We start from the raw sequence: 22,412 nt of genomic DNA on the forward strand, positions 1-22,412 counted from the left end.
CTGACAAATGACAATCACTACTGTTTAGCAACACTGACCACTTTTTTTACGACATGGTAGCGCAGTGGTTAATATTACACCTTACAGCACCAGCAATTTGGGTTCAATTCCCGCCACTGTCTGTAAGGAGTTTGTACGTTCTCCTCGTGACTGCATGGGTTTCCTCCTGGTGCCCCAGTTTCCTCCCACATGCCAAACACATATAGGTTAGTAAGGGTTTGTGAGTTTTAGGCATGCTATATTGGTGTCTTAAGCATGGTAGAACATCCAGGCTTCCCCCAGCATATTGTCACACTATGTTGGTTGCTGATGCAAGTAATGCATTTCACTATATGTTTTGATGTACATGTGGTAATCTTTATTTTGTTCTAGTTGTGTTCTTTCCTGTAAAAATAATTGTTTTCTCGTGAATGCTGCTATCTGCCTGTGGTGCTGCTGCAAGTAAGTTTTTCATTGCACCTGTGCATACATGGACATGTCTCTGAGGACCTAAGCTGGTCCCAATATATTGATGCAGATATAAAGAAGGCAAGACAACAGCTATATTTCATTAGGAGTTTGAGAAATGTGGTTTGTCACCTAAAACACTCAAACTTCCACAGATATACCCTGGGGAGCATTCTCACTGGCTGCATCATCGTCTGATATGGGGGGGGGGCCCGCGGGGGAGGTGGCGGAGCTTCTGCACAGCATCACAATAAGCTGCAGAGAGTTGTAAAATCAGTCAGGTACTAGTCTCCATAGTATCCAAGACACCTTCAAGGAGTGGTGCTTCAGAAAACTGACGTCCATCAATAAGGATCCCCACCACCCAGGACATGCCCTCTTCTCATTGTTATCATCATGGAGGAGGTACAGTAGCCTAAAGGCACACACTCAGTGATTCAGAATCAGCTTCTTCCCTTCTGTCATCAGATTTCTGAATGGACATTGACCCCATGAACACTACCTCACCACTTTTTTTTTATTTCTGGTTTTGCACTACCTGTTTTAACTATTTAATATATGTATGTATATATACTTACTGTAATTCAGTTTTTTTCTTATATTATCATGTATTACATTGTACGGCTGCTGTAAAGTTAACAAATTTTCACAACCTCTGCCAATGATATTACCCCTGATTCTGATTCTGATGGACTTGTGCAGATGACGCTAAGTGACTTGGATCTCAAATCAGGCTCTGTAGGTACTACATTATCTCCAAGATTAACTAGAAGTCCAAATCCAGAGATTTAAAAAAAATGTTGGAAACACAGCAGATGAGACAGCAACACTGGAGATAAAAGCCTCCAATGATTTGGGTCGAAGACCTTTTGTCAGAACTGGAAAACTGAAGAAGCAGCTTGTTGCGGCAACTGCTCTACCCAACACAGCAAGAAACCAGAGAGTTGTGGGATTCAGCGCAGTGCATCACAGGAACCAGGCTCCCCTCCATGACTCTATCTATACTTCTCGCCGCCTTAGTAAAACAGCCTGCATAATCAAAGGCTTCCTCTGCCCTTGACATGGGTCATGTGGAGCCATAATCGGCCTTTACAGCCACCAGAAAACCCACCAATAAACAACCCCTCAGGAGAACATCATATCCAGCTCGAGTGATCACAGGCGTCTAGGGTCTCGGCCTGAAACGTCGACTGCGCCTCTTCCTATAGATGCTGCTTGGCCTGCTGCGTTCACCAGCAACTTTGATGTGTGTTGCTTGAATTTCCAGCATCTGCAGAATTCCTGTTGTTTGAGTCTATTACAGTGCCAAGTTTCAGTGGCTTTGAGGTCTCTGTGGATAACTCATAGCACTCCCTCCATTATAATTGTGGCTCTGAAACAGGGTCCATCTAATCATTTTTGGTCCTACAAGGACATTGGACTACATCCCAAAGGCCTGCCCTCTTTCCACATGCTTCTCTCATCAAGTAGAAGAAACAAACCTGAAAATGTGTATCACAAGGCTCAAAGACACTTCTTATTCCAACCCCTCCCCCACCACCCCATAAGATGATTAAGTAGGACGATAAGGTGGATTCTTGACCTCACAATCTACCTTGTTATGATCCTGCACCTTATTATCTGCCCTCACTGCACATTCTCTATAACACTTTATTCTGCATTGTTATTCTTTGCCCTTGAGCTACCTCAATACACAGTTGTAATGAAATGATCTGTAGGGATGGCATACAAGAAGTTTTTTTAAAACTCTATCTAGATGCATAAGACAGTTAATATTCCATTTCCAAAAGGAGTTAGTTTCAAGTTGCTATGAAGATGGGGAGAAGAATGGACAGAAAAATGAGAATATCTCCCTTCTCCTTACCTTCATGTCAAAGTTCAAAGTACATTTATTATCAAAATATGTAACAATGTGTATGTACCTTTGTGAAAGACAAAGGTACAAGAAATGCAATATTGCTGTTAAGAATACTATCAGAACGAGCTATTCAAGTGCAAAAAGATTTGTTTGTTTTATCAACTACACAAAAGCATTTGATAAAGTGAAACACAATAAGTTATTTGAAACATTACAGGAAACTCTAGATCTAGATTCGAAAGACCTCCACCTAATCAGAAATCTGTTCTGGGAGCAAACTGCCGCTGTAAGAATAGATAGAGAAGTGAGTCAGTTTACGAAAATCAAGAGAGGCGTCAGACAAGGGTGTGTTTTCTCCCCTGATTTATTTAATGTGTACAGTGAAACAATATTACAAAAAATAAGAGACATCTTGGGAATCAAAGTTGGCGGTGAAAACATCAATAATTTCAGATATGCAGATAACACTGTTAATTGCAAGTATGGAGGAAGAACTACAAAACTTAATTGATATAATTGTTGAAGAAAGTGCAAAAATGGGTCTATCTATCAATTGCAAAAAGACAATGTATGGTGATATCTAAAAAGAAGGAGAATCCTATCTGCAGGCTGAGAATAAACAGGGAAGACATAAAACAAGTGCAGAACTTCTGCTACTTAGGAAGCTGGGTGACATCAGATGGCAGGTGCAACTTGGACATTAAAAAAAGAATCGGGATGGCAAAAGACACCCTTATGAGAATGAAGAGTATAACTGACAGATACTAAATTAGGCATGACAATCTGCCTTAGAGTACTGAAATATTACGTTTATCCAGTTTTGTTATATGGCTCAGAATGTTGGTTTTCGTTACAGTTGCACCATAAATAAATAGTAATAAAGCCATAAATAATTAAATAATAATATGTAAATTATGCCATGAAATAAGTCCAGGACCAGCCTATTGGCTCAGGGTGTCTGACCCTCCAAGGGAGGAGTTGTAAAGTTTGATGGCCACAGGCAGGAATGACTTCCTATGACGCTCTGTGTTGCATCTCGGTGGAATGAGTCTCTGGCTGAATGTACTCCTGTGCCCAACCAGTACATTATGTAGTGGATGGGAGACATTGTCCAAGATGGCATGCAACTTGGACAGCATCCTCTTTTCAGACACCATCGTCAGAGAGTCCAGTTCCACCCCCACAACATCACTGGCCTTACGAATGAGATTGTTGATTCTGTTGGTGTCTGCTATTCTCAGCCTGCTGCCCCTGCACACAACAGCAAACATGATCGCACTGGCCACCACAGACTCGTAGAACATCCTCAGCATCGTCCGACAGATGTTAAAGGACCTCAGTCTCCTCAGGAAATAGAGACGGCTCCGACCCTTCTTGTAGACAGCCTCAGTGTTCTTTGACCAGTCCAGTTTATTGTCAATTCGTATCCACAGGTATTTGTAATCCTCCACCATGTCCACACTGACCCCCTGGATGGAAACGGGTCACTGGTGCCTTAGCCCTCCTCAGGTCTACCATCAGCTCCTTAGTCTTTTTCACATTAAGCTGCAGAAAATTCTGCTCACACCATGTGACAAAGTTTCCTACCGTAGCCCTGTACTCAGCCTCATCTCCCTTGCTGATGCATCCAACTATGGCAGAGTCATCAGAAAACTTCTGACGATGACAAGACTCTGGCAGTCGTTGAAGTCCGAGCTGTAAATGGTGAAGAGAAAGGGAGACAATACAGGCCCCTGTGGAGCCCCAGTGCTGCTGATCACTCTGTCGGACACACAGTGTTGCAAGCACATGTTGTGGTCTGCCAGTCAGGTAATCGAGAATCCATGACACCAGGAAAGCATCCACCTGCATCGCTGTCAGCTTCTCCCCCAGCCGAGCAGGGCAGATGGTGTGAAACGCACTGGAGAAGTCAAAAAACATGACCCTCACAGTGCTCGCTGGCTTGTCTAGGGTGGGCGTAGACACAGTTCAGCAGGTAGACGATGGCATCCTCAACTCCTAGTCGGGGCTGGTAGGCGAACTGGAGGGGATCTAAGTGTGGCCTAACCATAGCCCAGAGCAGCTCCAGAGCAAGTCTCTCCAGGGTCTTCATGATGTGGGAGGTCAATGCCACCGGTCTGTAGTCATTGAGGCCGCTGGGGCTCGGCGTCTTTGGCACAGGGACGAGGCAGGACGTCTTCCACAGCACAGGAACCCTCTGGAGACTCAGGCTCAGGTTGAAGACACGGCAAAGTACTCCACATAGCTGAGGGGCACAGGCTTTGAGCACCCTGGTACTGACACCATCCAGGCCTGCCGCCTTGCTTGGGTTGAGACGTTTCAGCTGTCTTCTCACCCGTTCAGCAGTGAAAGCCCACCGTGGTGGTTTCGTGTGGGGAAGGGGTATAGTCATAAGAGCAGGGTGGGGGACTGTGAGGAGGGGTAGGAGGGGAGAGTGGAATATGTGTTGGTTGGGGACCGACAACAGATGAATCATGTGGGGGATGGACAAGGGCCACAATGTCAAATCTGTTAAAGAACAGGTTAAACTGGCCCTGTCTACACTGCCTTCAGCTCCTCTGTTGCTCCTTTGTTGGAACCCAGTGATGGTCCTCATCCCCCTCCAGACCTCTTTCATGTTGTTCTGCTGGAGTTTCCACTCAAGCTTCCTCCTGTACCTGTCTTTAGCCTCCCTGATCCTGGCTTTCAGGTCCCTCTGTATTGCCATCAGCTCCTCCCTATTTCCATCTCTAAACGCCCTCTTCTTAGCGTTCAGGATGTCCTTAATGCCCTTTGTCACCCATGGCTTGTTATTTGAATAACAAAGGACAGTTCTTGTCAGAACATTGCAGTCCACACAGAAGTTGATGTAACCAGTGATGCACTCTGTTTTAAACTTCAGTTCCTGCTCCAGAACTACTGTTCAAAGCTCAAAGTAAATTCATTTATCAAACTATACGTATGTCACCATATACAGCCCTAAGATTCACTTTCTTACAGGCATTTACAAGGAAAAATAAGTATAATGGAATTTACAAAAAAATGATACATAAACGAATCAAGACTGTCAAAAAAATTCAATGTGCAAAATAAATCAAGAAAATAAACTGCAAATAAAAGAATATGATGTTGTAAAGAGTCCTTGTAAGTGAGTCTGTTGGTCGTGGATTAGTTCAGAGTGGAGGTGAGTGAAGTTATCCACACCAGCCCTGGAACCTGGTAGTTGTAGGGTAATAACTGTTCTTAAACCTGGTGGCTTCTGTACCTCCTGCCCAAAGGTATTGGTAAAAAAGAGCATAGCCAGAATGGTGAGAGTATTTGATGATGGACGCTACATTCCTGTTGCATAATTGGTGCATAATTTCACTCCTGGTGTGGTACTGGGAGAGTGCGGCCTTGGCAGAATTGTTCTGCTGTTGTTCGACGACGCTCGCGTATCACCTGAAACAGTCAGCCAGTCATTTCTGCTACGGGAGCTTGCTGTGTGCAAAATGGCTGCTGCACTTCCTCCAAGACTTGACAGGCTGGGCACTGCTTTGATACTGTGAGAGGAATTAATTGTTCATCCACTCATAGTCTCTATTAGGTACAGGAGGTACGTACCTAATAAAGTGGCCACTGAGTGTGGGTCTGTGGTCCTCCACTGCTGTTGCTTGTCTACTTCAAGGATCAACATTTTGTGTATTCAGAGATACTTTTCTACACAGCACTGCGGTAATGTGTGGTTATTGGAGTTGATCTCACCTTACTGTCAGCTTCCACTTTAAGATTGTGCTGCTGAAGCCCAGCGACTACTTATCGGTGGCAAACAAAACAAAGAATATGATGTTTGTAAATACTTCATTAATAACTTTTTTTCTGGTAAAATTTTACAGTAAACAATCACCACAAACAATGGAGAGGTTAATGAAGGTGAAGCTGAGTCAGGGGACGAAGTGTGCAGGTGCGAGGCAAAGTCGGGATGAACGGACAGAGCAGAGGAGAGGCAGATTCTAGGCCCGTTCACCTAAACCGAGAGTAAAGTTTGATCGATCTAAGCACCAGTCTGATTTGGAAAGGTTGGGTACAGGCCGAAACGTGGCAGCAGATTCCAGGTCTAGGCCCAGAGTGTATTGATGTGACAGGGCCCATGTTTTAAGGTGAGAAATGACCCAGTGTTAGGATAATTTAAACGCCGGGCCAGATGGATTGAAAAGGCAGGGTATCAGGACCACAGGAGAGGGTTGGGCCAATTCTTACTTGGCTCTGCGTTGAACTGAAGCTGAGGCTGTGGCCTGCTCCCGCTACTCTGGGCTGCATGTCTATGAACTCACTTTTGTTCTGAATGCTATTTGCTTACTTCTATCGTTTGCACAATTTGTTTTTCTTTCTCTCTCTGCACATTGGGTGTTTGACAGTTTTTTTTTATGGGCTCTTTCAGTTTTCTTTGTTTTGTGGCTGCCTGTAAGGAAACAAACCTCATGGTTGTATAATATAATGTAATCACACTTTGCTAATAAATGTACTTTGAACCAGTTTGGCCATTCTCTCTGACCTCTCTCATTAACAAACTGTTTTCACCCACAGACCTGCCACTTACTGCATGTGTTTTTTTTTGTGTTTTCACTCTAGAGATTGTTGTGTGTGAAAATCCTAGGAGATCAGCAGTTTCTGAGATACTCAAACCACCCCATCTGGCAGCAACAAACATTCCATGATCAATGTCACTTAGATCACATTTCTTCACCATTCTGATGCTTGGTCTGGACAACAACTGAACCTCTTGACTATGTCTGTACACTTTTATGCCTTGCATTGCTGCCACATGATTGGCTGATTAGATAATTTCATTAACGAGCAGGTGTACCTAATAAAATGGCCGCTGAGTGTATTTCCAACAGCAGCACTTGAGAGTGTGTGCCTGGTAGTCTGGTGTCTTCCTCACGGCAGCCTGCCTGCGAGAGGTTGGGCCCCTACAAGCTTGCAGGAACATCATTCAATCTGATAAATAATATCCACACACCATGGGAGTTGGTGTCACTCTGAAATCCAACCAGTGGGGCGTGCTCTCATTAACTATGTTTGATTATTTGAAAGCGACCTTTGTAACATTAAGATCCCTGCGGGGAAGTCGGTGTCAGCTGATGTTTCTGATGTAGCATCTCTGTTACGTTCTGCCACCTTCTGAGATCCCTGGGTAGCTCCAGTTCTGACCGCTGTCTGCCTGTGTAATTGTAATCTCTTCCCTAAAGGACAGCATTTCCACCACCAGCGAACACAAAGTTCATTCCCGCTACTGTCTGGAAGGAAAGCTACAGGGAGAAGGCAAGATAATGTGGTTGAGAGAGATAATATATCAGCCATAATTAAATAGTGGAGCAGACTTGATGGTCCGATTGGCCTAATTTCCTCCTTTGGGCAGAATTATGTCCTTGGATTTACAGAGATTGTGTGTTCTCCCCGTGACCTCGGGTTTCCTCGGAGTGCTTCAGTTTCTTCCCACATTCCAAAGATGTATGAGTTGTGGGCACTCTATGCTGGCATGTTTAGGTAGGTAGGTAGGTAAATGATCCCAAGGTACTACACAATGTTTAGGTCTCAAGTAATGATTAGAAAAATGGCCCCACACAACGTTTAGTTAAATGATCCCATGATACTACACAACATTTAGATTCCACACAATGTTTAGGTAAGTGGTTCCATGCTATTACACAAGGTTTAGACCATAAGATATAGCAGCAGAATTAGGTCATTAGGCTCATCGAGTCTGCTCCACCATTTCATCTTGGCTGATAGATCTTTCCTCTCAGCTCGAACCTCCTGCCTTCTCCCCCCTACCCATATCCCTTCATGCCCTGATCAATCAAGAATCTATCAACCTCTGTTTTAAATATAGATAAAGGCTTGACCTCCACAGCTGGCAAGGAATTCCACAGATGCACCATTCCCTGGCTAAAGAAATTCCTCCCCATTTCCATTCTCAAAGGATGTCCCTCTGTTTTGAAGTTGGGTCCTCTGGTCTTAGATACTCCCATTATAGGAAAGATCCTCTCCACATCCACTCTATCAAGGCCTTTCACCATTCAATAGGTTTCAATGAAGTCACCTCTCATTCCTCTGAATTCCAGTGAATACAGGCCCAGAGCCCTCAAGCACACTTCATATGACAAGCCGTTTAATCCTACAACCATTTTCCTGTACCTCCTTTGAAGCCTCTCCAGCTTCAGCACATATTTTCTAAGATTAGTCACCCAAAACTGCTCACAATACTCCAAGTGAGGCCTCACCAGTGTTTTGTAAAGGCTCTACCTTAAATCCCTGCTTTTATATTCTAGTCCTCTTGACATGAATGCTGACATCACATTTGCCCTCCTCACCACAGACTCAACCTGCAAATTAACCTTTGAGGAATCTTGCACAAGGACGCCCAAGTTCCTTTGCATCTCAATTTTTGTATTTACTCTCCATCTAGAAAATAGTCAACCCTTTCATTTCTTCTACCAAAGTACAATTCCTTACACTGTATTCCATCTGCCACTTCTTTGTCCATTCTCCTAATCTAACTCCTTCTGTAGCCTCTCTACTTCTTCAAAGCTCACTGCCCCTCCACTTATCTTTGTATCACCTGCAAACTTTGCAACAACACCATCAATTCCATCATCCAAATCATTGACATATAACATGAAAATAATCTGTTGCAACATGGACCCTTGTGGAACACCACTAGTCACTGGCAGCCAACCAGAAAAGGTTCCCTTTATTCCCACTCTTTGCCTTCTGCCAATCAGCCACTGCTTTATCCATGCTACAATGTTCCCCGTAAAACCAAGGGTATGTACCAGGTTAAGCAGCTTTATGCATGGCAGTTTGTCAATGGCCTTCTGAAAATCCAAGTTCACAACATCAACTTTGTCTATCTTGCTGTTTATTTATTCAAAAAATTCCAACAGATATGTCAGGCAAGATTTTCCCTAGAGGAAACCATGCTGACTACGTCCTATTTTATCATGTGCCTTCAAGTACCCTGAATCTACATCCGTTACAATTGATTCCAATGTCTTCCCAACTACTGAGGTCAGACTAACTGGCCTATAATTACCTTCCTTCTGCCTCTCTCCCTTCTCGAAGAGGAAAGTGACATTGTCAATTTTCCAGTCTTCCAGAACCATTCCAGAATTGAGTGATTCTTTAAAGTTTATTGCTAGAGCCTCTACAATCTCTTCAGCCACCTCTTTCAGAAGCCTGGGATGCACACCATCGAATCCAGGTGACTTACATACCTTCAGACCTTTCAGTTTCTTAAGAACCTTCTCCTGGGAATGGAAACTTCACACACTTCATGACCACTGACACTTGGAGTATCCACCATACTGCTAGTGTCTTCCACATTGAAGACTGATGCAAAATACTTATTCAGTTCTTCTGCCAGTTCCTTGTCTCCCTTAGTAACTCTTCAGTATTGTTTTCTAGCAGTCTGATATCCACTCTCAGCTCTCTTTTACACTTTATGTAACTAAAGAATCTTTAGGTAACCTCTTAAATATTATTGGCTAGCTTACTCTTGTATTCAATCTTTACTGTCTTAATGACTTTTTTAGTTGCCCTCTGGTATTTAAAAGATTACTAATCCCCTAACTTCTGACAAATTTTTGCTCTGTTATATGCCCTCTCTTTGGCTTTTATGTTGGCTTTGACTTTCCTTGTTAGCCATGGTTGTGTCATCTTGCCTTTAGAATACTTCTTCCTCTTTGGGATGTATATATCCTGTGCCTTCCGAATTGTTTCCAGAAATTCCAGCCATTGCTGCTCTGCCATCATCCCTGCCAGTGTTCTTTTCCGATCAATGCTGGGCAACTTCTCCTCTCATGCCTCTATTATTCCCTTTATTCCATTGTAATACTGCTGCATCTGACTTTAGCTTCTCCTTCTCAAATTTCAGGGTGGTCACTCGTCCCTAAGGGTTCTTTTACCTTAAGCTCTCTAATCAATTCTGGTTCATTGCACAACACCCAATCCAGAATAGCTGAGCCCCTAGTGGGCTTAACCATGAGCTGGTCAAAAAATGCATCTTGTAGGCACTCTAGAAATTACCCCCTTGAGATCCAGCACCAAACTGATTTTCCTAATCTACCTGCATATTGAAATCCCCCTCGACAATTGTAAGATCACACTTTTGGCCTGAATTTTCTATCTCCCATCAGGGTCTTTTTACCCTTGCAGTTCCTTAGCCCCATCCACAATGATTCAACACCTTCCCACCCTATGTCACCTCTTTCTAATGATTTGATTTAATTTTTTACCAACAGAGCAACACCTTCTGAAGAGAATTGTTAATGGCTAGGGTCACCCATCTTTAAAGTCACTACCCAGAAGAAGGCAATGGCAAGCCACTTCTGCAGAAAAATTTACCAAGAACAGTCATGGTCATAAAGACCATAATCACCCACACCATACAGCACAACATTGACTACTCGTCCCAATATCACAAATGTATGACTCAGTTTCAAGTTTTGGCCTGGTAACTGTGTGCAACTCGAACTCAAAGTATGCCCCACCTCTCTCAGTGTTAGCTCTGACTGTTCTCGTGAGGAGGAGATGACCAGAAGAATTCAATGGCGTAAGGTGATGATCTTGCACATGCATTGTAAGTTTCATGTATTTCCTCAGATGTAGAAGCAGATCACTTTGCCCCCATGTCTCTGCCAGAACACATAGTAAAACCGTATCTGTATCCATCACATCTCCTATCTCCATCATCAGACTTATGGAAAGAACAGTGCATGACCCATAAAGAATACATGGTTATTTGTTATTTACACTGTTTCTGTAACTTATCAATGTTTATATCTTGCACTGTACTGTGCACCAAACAACATATTTCACTGCACACACTAGTGTCTACTTTATTGGGTACCTCCTGTACCTAATGAAGTGGCAACGAAGTGTTCAAGGTCCTCTCTTGCTGTAACCCATCCATTTGATATGCCAAATCTTCACAAACTTCGATGAAATTAGAGGTGCTGTTGTCCTTTCTTCATGATGGTACTGGAGTGGAATCCAGTGTGGCTTTCTGCTGCTGCAGCCCGTCCAGTTCAAGGTTTGGCATGTTGTGCATTCAGAGACGCTCTTCTGCACACCACTGTTGTAATGTGTGGTTATTTGAGTTACTATCGCCTTCCTGTCAGCTTAAAACCAATCTGGCCATTCTCCACTGATCTCTCCCAGTAACAAAGTGTTTGCACCCACAGAACTGCTGCTCACTGGATTTTTAGTTTTGTTTTTCACACCATCCTCTGTAAACTCTAGAGACCGTTGTGTGTGAAAATCCCAGGAGTTCAGCAATCACTGAGGTACTCAAACGACCCCATCTGGCACCAACAATCATTCCACTGTCAAAGCCACTTAGATCACATTTCTTCCCCATTCTGATGTTTGGTCTGAAAAATAACTGAACCTTTTGACCATATTTGCATGCTTTTATGCATTGACTTGATTGGCTAATTAGATATTTGCATTAATGAGCAGGTGTACCTAATAAAGTGGCCACTGAGTGTATGTCAGTGGTAATAAATCTGATTCTGACTCTCTCCATATTCCCATCAATTCTTCCCATATACCTCCACACACCTACACAGCTGACATAAGACTAGAATGGCTAATTAATTTCCTAACCAGCACATATTTTTTAGATGGTATAAATCTCACATAGAAAATGCAGACTGCATGCAGCTGGAGTTTATTTTTGTTCTAATTGCAGTCCTGATGAAGATCTCGACCCAACAGATTGACTGTTCATTTCTCTCCATAGATCCTGCCTAACTTGCTGAGTTTCTCCAACACCTTTCAAAGTTCAAAGCATGTTTATTCTCAAAGTATGTATCTTTCCTCGAAGACAACCACTTGAAAAAGCAGTCGCCTAGGCTCTGGCAGAGTATGGCACACAAAACAAAATGTATACATTATACAACCTTGAGATTTATTTCCTTAAAGGCAGCTATGAAACAAAGAAACACAAAGGAACACAAAAAAAGAGGCCCATTGAACACCCAATGTGTAGAGAGAATAAAACAGATAATGTAAACAAAAATACAAGCAGATAGCATTCTGAGCTGAAATCCACAAAAAGAGTCCCATAGTTCAGTGTAGAGCTGAGTATTCTTCGTGTGGCAGCGAGCTGAACTGGCCCATCCCTCACCTTAGGCCCTGACACCCTGAGCTTTTCATTGTGGCTGGGCGCCTAAATCAACATCCAAACTTCCAGTTCAATTGCTATGATATGCTCTGAGGCCTGGACCCTGCTACATCGCAAAAGCAAAGGAGTTGGTTGTGGATTACAGGAGGAATGGAGACAGGCTAACCCCTATAGACATCACTGGATCTGGGGATGAGAGGGTGAGCAGCTTTAAGTTCCTCAGCATAAACATCACCAAGGATCTCACGTGGTCTGTACACACGAGCTGTGTGGTGAAAAAGGCACAACAGCACCTCTTTCACCTCAGACAGTTGAAGAAGTTTGGTATGGCCCCCCCCCCCAAATTCTTAGAATTTTCTACAGGGACCTGATTGAAAGCATCCTGACTGGCTGCATCACTGCCTGGTATGGGAACTGTACTTCCTTCAATCGCAGGGCTCTGCAGAGAGTGGTGCAGACAGCCCAGTGCATCTGGTAGATGTGAACTTCTCACCATTCACCGCATTCACAGACAAGTGTGTAAAAAGGGCCTGAAGGACCATTGGAGACCTGAGCCACCACAAACACAAACTGTTCCAGTAGCTACCATCTGGGAAATGGTACCGCAGCATAAAAGCCAGGACCAACAAGCTCCGGGACAGCTTCTTCCACCAGGCCATCAGGCTGCTTAATTCATACTGACGCTACTGTATTTCTATGTTATATTGACTATCCTGTTGTACATAATATTTATTATAAATCACTGTAATTGCATGTTGCACATTTGAACGTAAAGATTTTTACCCCTAATGTATTTGAAGGATGTAAGAAATAAAGTCAATTCAATTCTTTTTTATTCCATCGAGTCTTACCATTACCTGAGGGGTCTGTGGCCACCCCAGGTTGGGAACTCCTGCTCTACAACCTCATTTTAGCCCCCATTACTGCTGCATCCACAACCTTTTCATAGCATTTGGAAGCTTGCAAGCCTCAGTAACCCAGAGAGCTATGTTGCCTGGAGTCAGCTTTGGCTCTTGGTAGGGTCACCCACGCCAAACAGGTCAAAGGGTAGAGTGATACACTGGTCCTCCAGGTTCGGAGGTTCAGCTCAGGGCTAACATCCCTGGCTGGTAAAACAAAACTGTTATGGAAACAGCAATGAAGAATCCTTCTATATCTGAGTGTGACGATATTCCTGAGTCTTCACCTGGGACTTGTGTGACCGACAGTAATGAAAACTGAAAGGAAGCTTCTGACATGATGAAGGAAGCTCTGATCATCGTCAGAGATGGAGGAGCTTCATCGTTGCTCTAAACACCAGCAGCGTAATGGACTGTCAGTAAGTCAGTACCACTCCGTAGTGTCAACGGGCAAGATATTCAGGCACCGCAGTGGCGCAACTGCTAGGATTGCTGTCTCCGTGCATCAAAAACCTGGACTCAATCCTGACCCCAATACTGTGGACTTTGCACGTTCTTCCTGTAACTGTGTGGGTTTCTCTAAATTTTCCTCTTACCTCACTAAATATTAAATTAAATTGTTTTATGGGCCAACACAGTATTGTAGCAGTTAGTGTAACATTATTTCAGCACCAGTGACCAGGGTTCAATTCGCACCGTTGTCTTGTCAGTGAACAGCTTTTATCTTCTTCTTGGGTTTCCTCCAGGTGCTCTGATTTCCTCCCACGTTCCAAAGATGCATGGCTTCATAGGTTAATTAGAACATAGAACATAGAATAGTACAGCACAGTACAGGCCCTTCGGCCCACAATGTTGTGCCGACCCTTAAACCCTGCCTCCCTTATATCCCCCCCAACTTAAATTCCTCCATATACCTGTCTAGTAGTTTCTTAAATTTCACTAGTGCATCTGCCTCCACCACTGACTCAGGCAGCGCATTCCACACGTCAACCACTCTCTGAGTAAAAAACCTTCCTCTAATATCCCCCTTGAACTTCCCACCCCTTACCTTAAAGCCATGTTCTCTTGTATTGAGCAGTGGTGCCCTGGGGAAGAGGTTCTGGCTGTCCACTCTATCTATTCCTCTTAATATCTTGTATACCTCTATCATGTCTCCTCTCATCCTCCTTCTCTCCAGAGAGTAAAGCCCTAGCTCCCTTAATCTCTGATCATAATGCATACTCTCTAAACCAGGCAGCATCCTGGTAAATCTCCTCTGTACCCTTTCCAATGCTTCCACAGCCTTCCTATAGTGAGGCAACCAGAACTGGACACAGTACTCCAAGTGTGGCCTCACCAGAGTTTTATAGAGCTGCATCATTACCCCATGACTCTTAAACTCTGTCCGTCGACTTATAAAAGCTAACACTCCATAATCTTTCTTAACTACCCTATCTACCTGTGAGGCAACTTTCAGGTATCTGTGGACATGTACCCCCAGATCCCTCTGCTCCTTCACACTACCAAGTATCCTGCCATTTACTTTGTACTCTGCCTTGGAGTTTATCCTTCCAAAGTGTACCACCTCACACTTCTCTGGGTTGAACACCATCTGCCACTTCTCAGCTCACTTCTGCATCCTACCAATGTCTCTCCACAATCTTTGACAATCCTCAACACTACCTACAACACCACCAACCTTTGTGTCGTCTGCAAATTTGCCAACCCATCCTTCTACCCCCACATCCAGGTTGTTAATAAAAATCACAATAAGTTGAGGTCCCAGAACCGATCCTTGTGGGACACCACTAGTCACAACCCTCCTATTCGAATGTACTCCCTCCACCACGACCCTCTGTCTTCTGAAAGCAAGCCAATTCTGAATCCACCTGGCCATACTTCCCTGGATCCCATGCCTTCTGACTTTCTGAATAAGCCTATTGTGTGGAACCTTGTCAAATTCCTTACTAAAATCCATGTAGATCACATCCACCGCACTACCCTCATCTATATGCCTGGTCACCTCCTCAAAGAAATCTATCAGGCTTGTTAGACACGATCTGCCCTTCACAAAGCCATGCTGACTGTCTCTGATCAGACCATGAATCTCTAAATGCCCAAAGATCCTATCTCTAAGAATCTTTTCCAACAGCTTTTCCACCACAGACATAAGGCTCACTGGTCTATAATTACCCAGACTATCCCTACAACCTTTTTTGAACAAGGGGACAACATTCGCCTCCCTCCAATCCTCCGGTACCATTCCCGTGGACAACGAGGACATAAAGATCCTAGCCAGAGGCTCAGCAATCTCTTCCCTCACCTCATGCAGCAGCCTGGGGAATATTCCGTCAGGCCCTGGGGACTTATCCATCCTAATGTATTTTAACAACTCCAACACCTCCTCTCCCTTAATATCAACATGCCCCAGAACATCAACCTCACTCATATTGTCCTCAACATCATCAAGTTACCTCTCATTGGTGAATACCAAAGAGAAGTATTCATTGAGGACCTCGCTCACTTCCACAGCCTCCAGGCATATCTTCCCATCTTTATCTCTAATCGGTCCTACCTTCACTCCTGTCATCCTTTTTTTCTTCACATAATTGAAGAATGCCTTGGGGGTTGTCCTTTACCCTACACGCCAAGGCTCCTCATGTCCCCTTCTTGCTCCCCTCAGCCCCTTCTTAAGCTCCTTTCTTGCTTCCCTATATTCCTCAATAGACCCATCTGATCCTTGCTCCCTAAACCTCATGTATGCTGTCTTCTTCCACCTGACTAGATTTTCCACCTCACTTGTCACCCATGGTTCCTTCACCCTACCATCCTTTATCTTCCTCACCAGGACAAATTTATCCCTCACATCGACCACATGACCATAGTACATTTCCCTGCAAAAACATCATCCCAATTCACTCCCGCAAGTTCTAGCCTTATAGCCTCATTATTTGCCCTTCCCCAATTAAAAGTTTTCCTGTCCTCTCTGATTCTATCCTTTTCCGTGATAATGCTGAAGGCCAGGGAGCGGTGGTCACTGTCCCCCAGATGCTCACCCACTGAGAGACCTGTGACCTGACCCAGTTCATTACCTAATACCAGATCTAGTATGGCATTCCCCCAAGTTGGCCTGTCAACATACTGTGACAAGAATCCATCCTGGACACACTTAACAAACTCTGCCCAGTCTAAACCATTGGAACTAATCAGGTGCCAATCAATATTAGGGAAGTTAAAGTCACCCATTATAACAACGTTGTTATTTTTGCACCTTTCTAAAATCTGCCTCCCAATCTGCTGCTCTGTATCTCTGCTGCTGCCCGGGGGCCTATAGAATACCCCCAATAGAGTAACTGCTCCCTTCCTGTTCCTGACTTCCACCCATACTGACTCAAAAGAGGATCCTGCTACATTACCCACCCTCTCTGTAGCTGTAATAGTATCCCTGACCAGTAATGCCACCCCTCCTCCCCTTCCCCCCCCATCCCTTTTAAAGCATTGAAATCCAGGAATACTGAGAATCCATTCCCGCCCTGGTGCCTGCCAAGTCTCTGTAATGTCCACTACATCATAATTCCATGTATGTATCCAAGCTCTCAGTTCATCACCTTTGTTCCTGATGCTTCTTGCATTGAGGTACACACATTTCAGCCCTTCTACCTTACTGTCTTTACACCGTTTATTCTGCTTCTCTTTCCTCAAAGCCCCTCTGTGTGTTAGATCTGGCTTTACTCCATACACTATACTTGCAGTTCTTGCATGACTATTATCCTCCTCCTCCTCACTATCTGCTCAAACACTCTGGTTCCCCTCCCCCTGCAGATCTAGTTTAGCCCCCCCCCCCCCGCCACCGTGCCCCCGGAACAGCATTAGCAAACCTTCCCGCAAGGATGTTAGTCCCCCTTCGGTTCAGGTGCAACCCGTCCCATCGGAACAAGTCCCAAGACGCAGTTAAGAGCCAATTACATTGATGGGTCTGACTTCATTCATATCCCATACCAGATAAGGAAGGTGGATTATCCTGTCATACAGTGATACTGTATGGAAACAGGCCCTTCAGCCCAACTGGGCCATGCCAACCACAACATTTCCCCTGCTGGTTCCAGTTACCTGCTTTCAGCCGGTAACCATAGAAACCACAGCACAGAAACAGGCCTTTTGGCCCTTCTTGGCTGTGCCGAACCATTTCTGCCTAGTCCCACTGACCTGCACACGGACCATATCCCTCCATACACCTCCCATCCATGTATCTGTCCAATTTATTCTTAATTGTTAAAAAAGATCCCGCATTTCCCACCTCGTCTGGCAGCTCATTCCATACTCCCACCACGCTCTGTGTGAAGAAGCCCCCCGCTAATATTCCCTTTAAACTTTTCCCCCCTCACCCTAAACCCATGTCCTCTGGTTTTTTTTCTCCCCTTGCCTCAGTGGAAAAAGCCTGCTTGCATTCACTCTATCTATATCCATCATAATTTTATATACCTCTATGAAATCTCCCCTCATTCTTCTACGCTCCAGGAAATAAAGTCCCAACCTATTCAAACTTTCTCTGTAACTGAGTTTCTCAAGTCCCGGCAACATCCTTGTAAACCTTCTCTGCACTCTTTCAACCTTATTTATATCCTTCCTGTAATTTGGTGACCAAAACCATCCAAGCCCTTTCTCTCCATGTGCTTATCCAAATGTATTTTAAATATGGCATCAGTACCTGCCACAACCACTTCCTCTGACCGTTCACTCCAGGACACATTGAGGCTTCCGTTGGTCAGGGTTGGTCAATGTTGCGTCTCAGCTGTCTAGATGCGCAAGCCAGGGCAGTAAAATACGGAGAACAAGCTGTTGCTCATGTAGCAAGCCCCCCCACCCCACCATGCATCTGATGAACTCAAAGGAACAGTGGATACTGATACAGTTTGGCATCAGCAGCATCACAGGAGTTGTCGGTCAGCATTGAACTCAACATAAGACTGCCTTAGGGACTCCAGCTCTGGAATTTTCCCTTGGGGTTTACTCTTGAAGTATTCCCCATGAGTGGGTACAGCTGCAAGGCAGCAGAGGTTTAAGATCAGAGCTTTCTTTCTCCTAGATGAACTGTCTACCATGGCTGACAAGCCCCATCTGCCTGAAGCAACTGGTTTTAAGGTACCAGTAGCCTGCCTTTTCCCTTCTCCTGTCAGTAGAAATGGTTCTGCTGGGCTTTGTGGCCAGACATAAGGGCTGGGAGCTGGACTTGGTTGTCAGAGGCTATTTGAGTCGCACACCATTGGGAGCATTTAATAGGTAGTTGGAGTTTACCCTCACTATCACTCCTGGCTATAACAACCTTAAGGAACACAGAACACACTAGCTTTTCTGTAAAGAAGTGACCTTTCAGATCTGTTTAAAATCTCTCCCTTCTACACTTGTATCTGTGCCCCACAGGAAAAAAAACTGCTTGGGGGAACTCACTGTAAGGCAGCATCTATAGAGACAAAGAAAGGCAGATGATTCAGGCCTGGACTCCTCATCACCTCCTTCCCCTCGGGGTAATTTACAACAGAAGTTAGTCTACCAACATGAACACTGATTTCCCCCAGGATCTCTAGTTTCTTCCCACATCCCTATGTGAGCACGTGGCCAAGTGGTTAAGGCATTGGACTAGCTACCTGAAGGTTGTGAGTTCGATCCCCAGCCGAGGGAACGTGTTGTGTCCTTGGGCAAGGCACTTAATCACACATTGCTCTGCGATGACACTGGTGCCAAGCTGTATGGGTCCTAATGACCTTCCCTTGGACAACATTGGTGTCATGGAGAGGGGAGACTTGCAGCATGGGCAACTGCTGGTCTTCCATACAACCTTGCCCAGGCCTGCACCCTGGAGAGTGAAGACTTTCCAGGCGCAGATCCATGGTCTCACAAGACTAACAGATGCCTTAATTTTTTTCCCACATCCCACCAATGTGGTCAGAGCAATGTCCAAACACAGTGAAGTGTCCTGGAGTAGAACAGAGTGCAAGAAAGCATGCTATGTATGTATGTATGTATGTTTCTATCTATCTATCTATCTATTTATTCATTCATTCATTCATTCGTTCGTTTACGGGATGTGGACATCACCAGCTCAGCCAGCATTTATTGCCCATCCCTAGCTGCCCTTGAGAAGGTCTTGCCCTGCGCACTCAACTGCACCACCTGAATAAAGTTGACTTATTTATAGAGACAAGGGTTGGGTGGAGGTGGATCCATGGATTTGAAATCCTGACCAGTTTTTTGTAGCTACAGAGGATGATCCCTTGTTGCCAAGTATGCTCAGCTAAATATGAACTGGTTACATTCACACCCTGCTTTTACACATTGTCACCATCCTTGTAAAAAGCAATCCCAGAAAACAATTAAATCCCTGCCTACTGCAATACCAACTGCTGCTTCGGATGTGTCATACAATTGGTGGGATATTAGTTTTAAAAATGTTATAAATATTCAACAGGTCAAATAACATCTATGGAGAGAGAGATAAAAGGTCGATGTTTCTGATCAGAGACTCTCTGCCAAGACTGGGAATGAGAGAAAACAAGATAGTTTTAAATTGCACTGAGAGTGGGAGGAGGAATGGAAAGCACAATGGGAATATCCTCGATAGGGTGAAACCAAATAAGCTAATGAAATTGGAATTGGCTGAGTATTATAACATATATTGAGATACAATGAAAAGCTTGTCTTGTATACAGTTATGGTATGCACCCTACTGTGCCAGCCTCCAGGGTTTAGGTGCTCCAATGATAGCTGGAACAGTCCCCTTAAAGATTCTGGCCTATTCCACTAATTGGCGGCCATGTTTTGGCACCAAGATTTAAAGAGCACTTGAACTCAGATTCGGGGCTCAATCGTCAGCTCAACTTTGGCTTGGTCTGTGAATGCATTTAGAATTTTTGTCTCATTTGTATTTTCAGCTAGTCTAGTCAGGTTTCTGTCTAGAATCTAGTCAAGAACCTTGTTCTCGTCTTAGTCTCAATATTGCGTCTCAATTCTAGTCTCGGATACTCCAGCACTTGGGTCCTTACCATCCTCGCCTAGGCCTCTCGTCACATATACTCTTCATACAGATCAAATCATCAACAGTACGGTGAGGTAGGACAAAGTCAGACAATAATAACACAGAATAAAGCATAACAGCTGCAAAAAAAGTGCAGTGCAGGTGGGCAATAAGATGCAAGATCATATGAGGTAGATTGTGAAGTCCATCATACTAGGAAACCGTTCAATAGTCTTATAACAGTGAGGTGGAAGCTGTCCTTGACCTGGTGGTACATGGGGTAGAAACTGTCCTTGAACAAAATGTATGTGCTTTCAGGCTTCTTCCTAATGGAAAGGGGGAGAAGAGAGAATGTCCGATTGGGAAGAGTGTTTGATTATGCTGCTTGATTTACTGAGGCAGCAAGAAATGTAGACAAAATCCATAGAGGGGAGGCTGGTTCCCATGAAGTACTGAGCTGTGTCCACAACTCTGCAGATTCTTGCAGTCACGTTAAGGGGCAGAGGCAGTTAAAGTTTGTGGAAACGAGCTTTGGTCAATACCTTATCGAAGGCGAGGAAGGAGAGGGAAACCACTGAGGGCAAACCAGGCTAGAGGGTAGGAGGATGTTCTGCTGGAGAGTGGAGGATCATTTTTGAAGGTTGGCATTTCTGGAAGGGGTTTCATCAAACATAGAACAGTACAACACCGGAATAGACCTTTCCATCCAGAATGTTTGTGCCAAGCACGATGCCAAATTAAATTAAATCTCTTCTGCCTGCACACAGCCCATACCCTTCCATTCCTTCAAGTGGCAGGAGGTACAGGAGCCTGTAGACCCACTCCTCAAGTCTCTTCTTTCTCTTTCTCTCCCTCTCTCTCTCCACTGCATTTCATATATTTATATTATTATTATAGTATTATTCGCCACCATATAAGGATATGTTCACTTAGACAAGGAGCTCCCAACCTTTTTTCTGCCATGGACTTGATACCATTAAGCAAGGGGTTCATGGACCCCAGCTTCAGAACCCCTGACCTAGATGATCTATATCTCTATACAACCTCATTGTAGCCCTGATTACCAGTACACAGAGTCAGGGGGCAAGATATTCTGCTTCTACACCATATGGAATTACATGAACTATAGATTGGATGTCCTGCATGTCTGCACTCTTCTCTCAGAGCAGTGACTCAGGAATCATTTGCAAGCTTGGATTTATTATACTTGATCCATGTTCTTGCCCTTTCACTTAGCCTCTCTATATCCCCCTGAAAGGTTTCTGCATCTTTTTCAAAAGCCTTGTTAATGCGTCATTGTGTATCATTGCAACTTTTCATTGATGGCACTTGAGCCACTGAGAAGAAACAATTAAGAGCCAGTTACATTGACAGGTCTCAATTCTTTCATAGACCAAACCAGATAAGGATGGCAGATTATTTTGTCATAGAGTAACACCACCCCACTGGTCCTCACTGACCACACCATCCACCCCTGCAAGGTCCACTTGCCCATGATCGAAACATAACCCTCCAAGCCTCCCTCCTGCACGTACCTATCTAAATGCCTCTTAAATGTTTCAATTGTACCTGCTTGGCCACTTCCTCTGGCAGCACAGTAAGTAATCATTCACAACGCGCTGGAGGAACTCAGCAGGTCAGTCAGCATCAGTTGAAAAGATTAGTCGACGTTTCGGGCCAAAACCCTTCATCAGGACTGAAGGAAGAGCTTTGGGGAGGGTTTGAAGAATGCTGGTAGTTGAAAAAGACAGTAATTTTAAAGGCAAAGGGGTGGGGGAGGGGAAGCAGGGAGGTGATTGGCAGGAGAACAATGCGAAGTAGTAGAAGGAGGCAGAACTATGAGGGAGGTGATGTGAAATAGGGATGGCGGGGGGAGGGAATTACCACAAGTTGGAGAATTCTACGTTCATACCAAGGGGCTGGAGACTACCTAGACAGTATATGAGGTGTTGCTCCTCCAACCTGAGTTTAGCCTCATCATGGCAGTAGAGGAGGCCATGTATGGACATATCTGAATGGGAGTGGGAAGCAGAGTTGAACTGGGTGGCTACCGGGAGATCCTGTCTG

The sequence above is a fragment of the Mobula hypostoma genome, chromosome 5 (assembly GCF_963921235.1).
Source record: "Mobula hypostoma chromosome 5, sMobHyp1.1, whole genome shotgun sequence".
Classification (NCBI taxonomy): domain Eukaryota; kingdom Metazoa; phylum Chordata; class Chondrichthyes; order Myliobatiformes; family Myliobatidae; genus Mobula; species Mobula hypostoma.